Source organism: Petaurus breviceps, unplaced genomic scaffold (genome assembly GCF_028583685.1).
Source record: "Petaurus breviceps papuanus isolate PSGF00001 unplaced genomic scaffold, PetGlider_PUasm1.0 90762, whole genome shotgun sequence".
NCBI lineage: Eukaryota > Metazoa > Chordata > Mammalia > Diprotodontia > Petauridae > Petaurus > Petaurus breviceps.
In genome coordinates, this window is record NW_027187339.1 from 9,842,355 (window position 1) to 9,847,248 (window position 4,894).

Consider the following 4,894-nt stretch of genomic DNA (forward strand, 5'->3'; position numbering starts at 1 on the left):
TTTTCTCTTAAGTATATAATAAATTCAGCCTATAACTTTCAAAAGTTTAATATTTGTATTTCCTATGGGTCTTACTCTGGTTCTTTCCTGTGAATTAATTTTTTTTTTCATTTCTCAAGATTTTTTTCTTCTTCTTCCCACATCCCTTTCCTCTCCCCACTGGGGAAAAAAAGGAAATAAAATTAAAATTCTTATTAGTTAAGCAAAAAATAATAATCCCACACTGGCCATGTCCAAAAAAACCCATGCTTTTTTCTCCCCATAGCTTGTCTGTCAGAATGTAGCAGCATTCTTTGTTATTAGTCCTCTATAATTATGATTGATCATTTCACTGTTAAGAGGTGTTTTGGTTTTGGGGGGCCTTTTTGGGAGGGAAATTGGGGTTAAGTGACTTGCCCAAAGTCACATGGCTAGTAAAATGTGCCAAGTGTCTGAGGCCGGATTTGAACTCAAGTCCTCCTGACTCCAGGGCCAGTGCTCTATTCACTGCACCACCTTTGAGTTTTTAAGTCTACCAAATACAGTGTTGATGGGCCCAAGTCTATCAAATACAGTGTTGATGTTTTAATATGAAGTGTTTTCTGGGTTCTTACTTCATATTGCATCAATCTATATGTATCTTCCCAGGTTTCTCTGAAAATATCTCTCTCATCATTTCTTACTGGAAAATGGCATTATATTTCATAAGTAAATTGTAATTTGTTCAGTCATTGACTAATTGATGGATTCTTCCTCCACCATAGTTTCCAGTTCTTTGCCAATACAAAAAGAACAGCTATAAAATTTTTGTTGTTGTTTGGCACACACACACAGATATGCTGATAGATAGAGAGATAGTCTTTTTCTGTTTCTTTTATCTCTTCAAGATATAGACCTAGAAGTGGAAGCAGTGGTTCAAAGGATATGAACACTTCAGCAACTTTTTGGATGTAGTTCCAAATTGCTTTCTACTATTGCTAGACCAATTCATGGCTCTAATAACATATGTCTATCCCAGGTCTAATTGAACATTTGTCATTTTACTTTTTTGTCAATTTTGCCAGTCTGGTGAGTTTGAGGTAGAACTTCAGGGTTGATATAATTTGGATTTCTCTAAATTACTGGTGATTTTCAGCATTTTTATATGGCTACATTTGCTTTAGATTTCTTCTCTTTAGAAATATCTATTCAGGGGTGGCTAGGTAATGCAGTGAATAGAGTCACTTAACCCCAATTGCCCTGCATTCACCCCTCCAAAATGCAAAAAAAGAAGTCTGTTCATAGTCTTTGGCCATGTATCAATTGGGAAATAGCTCTTATTCTTACAAACTTGAATTGGTTTCTTGTATATCTTGGATATAAAATCTTATCAGAGAAGCCTGATGCCAAAAATTTTCCCCCTCAGTTTAATCTTGGCTGTACTGGATTTGTTTCTGTGCAAAAATAAAATAATTTTTTAAAATTACATTTTGTGAATTTCCTTCAATCTTATTTTCTTACATGTTTTCTTCTGTTTGCTCCCCAACCCCTCTTTACATAGAGTAAAACAGTTATGGAATTGAGAATGTGTTCAGCACTAATACTCTAGGCTTTATGCAAATAGCATCTAAAGCCCCCTGTCCCTTTTCTCTGTCTCTCACCCAGGGCTCACTCACAGGTTCTTGGGCTTTTTTTCCTTTTAACTTCTTTTTCACAAATTTTCTCTTTGAAACCCCTTTTCCGATATCCAAGCGAGTCGTGATGGTGAAGCCCAGGCCCCAAATGATCTAGTGGATTCGCTCCCTGCCTCCCAGACCTGCCCACAGTTTCTGAGGACTGACCCCTCACTGGCTCCACGCCTTGGAAAGAAGGCGATCTCAGCTGATCACGCAGCGGCTAGCGGGAAGCGACAGTGAGAGCGACAGCGGGAGTGGCGGCGGCGCAGGCCCAGGGAAAAGCCGTCCTGCGGGGTTAATATGACCAACTCCACCAGCCATCTCTGTCTACCTCCCAGCGGGCCCCAGAAGCCGACTTAGCCTACAGCGACCATGGCGTCCCGGGTGATGGCAACGCAGATCACTCCGAAGATCTTCCAGCAACAGACTTTCCAAATCGACATCGACCCTGAGGAGACAGTTAAGGCTCTGAAAAAGAAAGTTGAATCTACAAAAGGGAAAAGAAGCATTTCCAATAGCAGACCGAAAATTAATTTATGCAGAAGAAATCCTTAACGAAGGCACAGCTGTCAAAGAATACAGAATTGATGGGAAGAACTTTGTGGAGGTTGTGGCGACAGGACCCAAAGCATCCTCTACTGTATCAACACCATCACCAGCTACAAGGCCACAATTAAATCCTGCTACCCCCACTGCAATTACTTCATCTAGACCAGCACCTGTGGCCCGAGCCCCAACTCCTTCTCCAGCCTTGGCTCCCGCCGCTACACCTACATCCGTCCCTTAACGCCAGCTGCAGCACCTAAGGCTGAGAAACCAGCGGAGAAGCCAGTAGAAAATGGCCCTATGGGTATTAGCCCAACGTCATCTGACAGTACCCTGGAGACTCCTCTGGGTCAAACCTTCTTGAAGATGCTACAGGTGCCCTTGTGACAGGCCAATCCTATGAAAGCATGGCGACTGAGACCATGTCAGTGGACTATGAGCAAGAGCAAGTAATTGCAGCACTGAGAGCCAGTCTCAACAACGCTGATAAAATGGCGGAATATCTTTTAATGGGCATCCCAGGACACAGTCAGGCTGTGGTGGATGCCAGGTGGCCAACACAGGTGTCACTCAGTCTCCAGCGGCTGCAGCCATAACAACAGAAAGAACAACAGTTACTACAACTGCTGCTGGGGACATCCCCTTGAATTTTTACAGAACCAGCCTCAGTTCCAGCAGATGAGACAATTATGCAATAAAACCCTTCCCTTTTCCTATTTGTTACAGAAAACAGTAAAAGAAAATCTCTAGTAACTGCAGCTATCAGCCAACATCAAGAGTATTTACTTGGAATGTTAAATGAACCAGTTCAAGGTTGAAGATGGGTGTGGCAGTGGAGGATAGCTGAAGCTGGAAGTGGTCATATGAACTACATATAGCTACATTAAAGTAATACATATTATTAATACAGGTTAAAGGTATTTTATATATATATATGATATATAAAATACCTTTAACCTGTCTTTATATGTATGTGTATAAGCTATAGACAGGTTAAAGGTATTAGGATTCCGGAAGGACTTGTGATACAGGTTTGTTTTGCTTTGAGAAGAATGAAAATTTGGCTGCCAATTTTCTTCTACAACAGAACTTTGATGAAAATTAAAAGGGACTTTTTTTTTAATCTCATACTTCACACCAGTGTATCCCACTAACTGTGTTCAATGGATTGTCTACAATGATTTGGGGTCATATCTATAATACTTAGTGAAAGGTAGTAGGTGACTGGGCATGTGGTGAGAGGAGATGTAGGGAACAGGGCAGGAATAAATACAGTGTGTGTCTGCTTTAAATTAGTAGATGCAGAAAATTCATACAGTGTAAAATACTATACAGCCCCAAATCAGTTTTTACAGGTATTTAGTTACTTCTATAAAACTGTAGGTAATTTCTCCCAGGTTTGCACTCTTTTTAGTGTACTTGATCCAGAAATTTAATGTAATGCCCTGTTTCTTATTTCTTTTGACTTAACACTGGTTTTGGAGAGAGCCTTGGCTACCTAGGATCTGCAATCTATATTTCACAACAACACTGGTAATGACTTTGTGAAATTCAAAAGATTGTTTGAGCAACATAAATACCTAATTATAGGTGGTTATTTTTGCTGCTTCAAATATGTATGAAATTAGTGTGAGAAAGACCATTCTTCCATGTTAATTGCTGGGGGGCAGGGAGAAATCCTTTCTGATGAAAACTATCATTGATCATTGACTGTGAGACCCCTTCTAACAAAGTTATTTTTCTGTTAGTGATTTTTTTTTCTTTTGGTGAAAAAAAAAACAGTAGAAGCATAGTTACTTTTTACTTCAATGTTATATTGCAGTAAAAGTTTTAAAATAACCATTGTATGTTTGCTTTTGATATATCCTGAGTACTTTGGGGGCCAATGGAGAAATGTAGCATTCACTCTGCCTTCTCTCTCTTCCTCCCCTCAGCAGAAAGGTTGACTTCCAACTGCCACTTTTATTTTTAATGATTAAAAAGTTGACCCAACATAAAATTGAAGGAAATATTTCTAAACTAGTTTTCTGATGTGTGTACACTTTTCTCTCTTTACCATATGGGAGTATGTGGCCAACTCAAGCCACTGGGATTGTATTGCTTTCTTTTAAAAAAAAAAAAAGTGCCATAAAACTTATCTCCAGCAACTCTTCTTCCATTAGAATGAAAAGAAGGGCAGTTAGGTGGCTCAGTGAATAGAGCCCGGCCCTGGAGTCAGGAGGACCTGAGTTCCAATGTGACCTCAGACACAACACTTATTAGCTCTGTGAGCTCAGGCAAGTCACTTAACCTCAATTGCTCTGCCTTTCCCCCTCCAAAAAATCAAAACAAAACAAAAAAGAATGAAAAGGGCAAAACCTATTGGGAGGGTTGGGAAATGGAAGCTGGTAAGATATAAAACTTTGAGAAACAAATGAACAATCATGATAACTCATGGTATATTAAAAGAAAAATCTGAATAGCAGCATTAGTTTTCTTTTGTTTTGTTTACCGGTTTGATTTCCCTTTGTAAATCTTGGTAGTTGGTCCCAAGAGGGGGCAGGCATCTATACTCTTTTCCTCAAAGATATTTTGGCCTAAATTTTTAATTTATTTTGAGTCTATGATGCTAAGTAGGAAGATGAAGTTTGAACAGATTTTTTTCCCTGAAGTAATCTCTTGCAATATCCTTAGAACAGCTTGATGATGATACTTTTTTGAGCTACTGTGTCTTG

At 39.4% G+C, this 4,894-nt stretch overlaps 1 pseudogene; it reads left to right on the forward strand.

Moving 5' to 3' along the window:
- The first annotated feature begins 2,006 nt into the window (after positions 1 to 2,006).
- On the forward strand, positions 2,007 to 2,998 carry LOC138146468 (UV excision repair protein RAD23 homolog B pseudogene; annotated as a pseudogene).
- Positions 2,999 to 4,894: the final 1,896 nt, after the last annotated feature.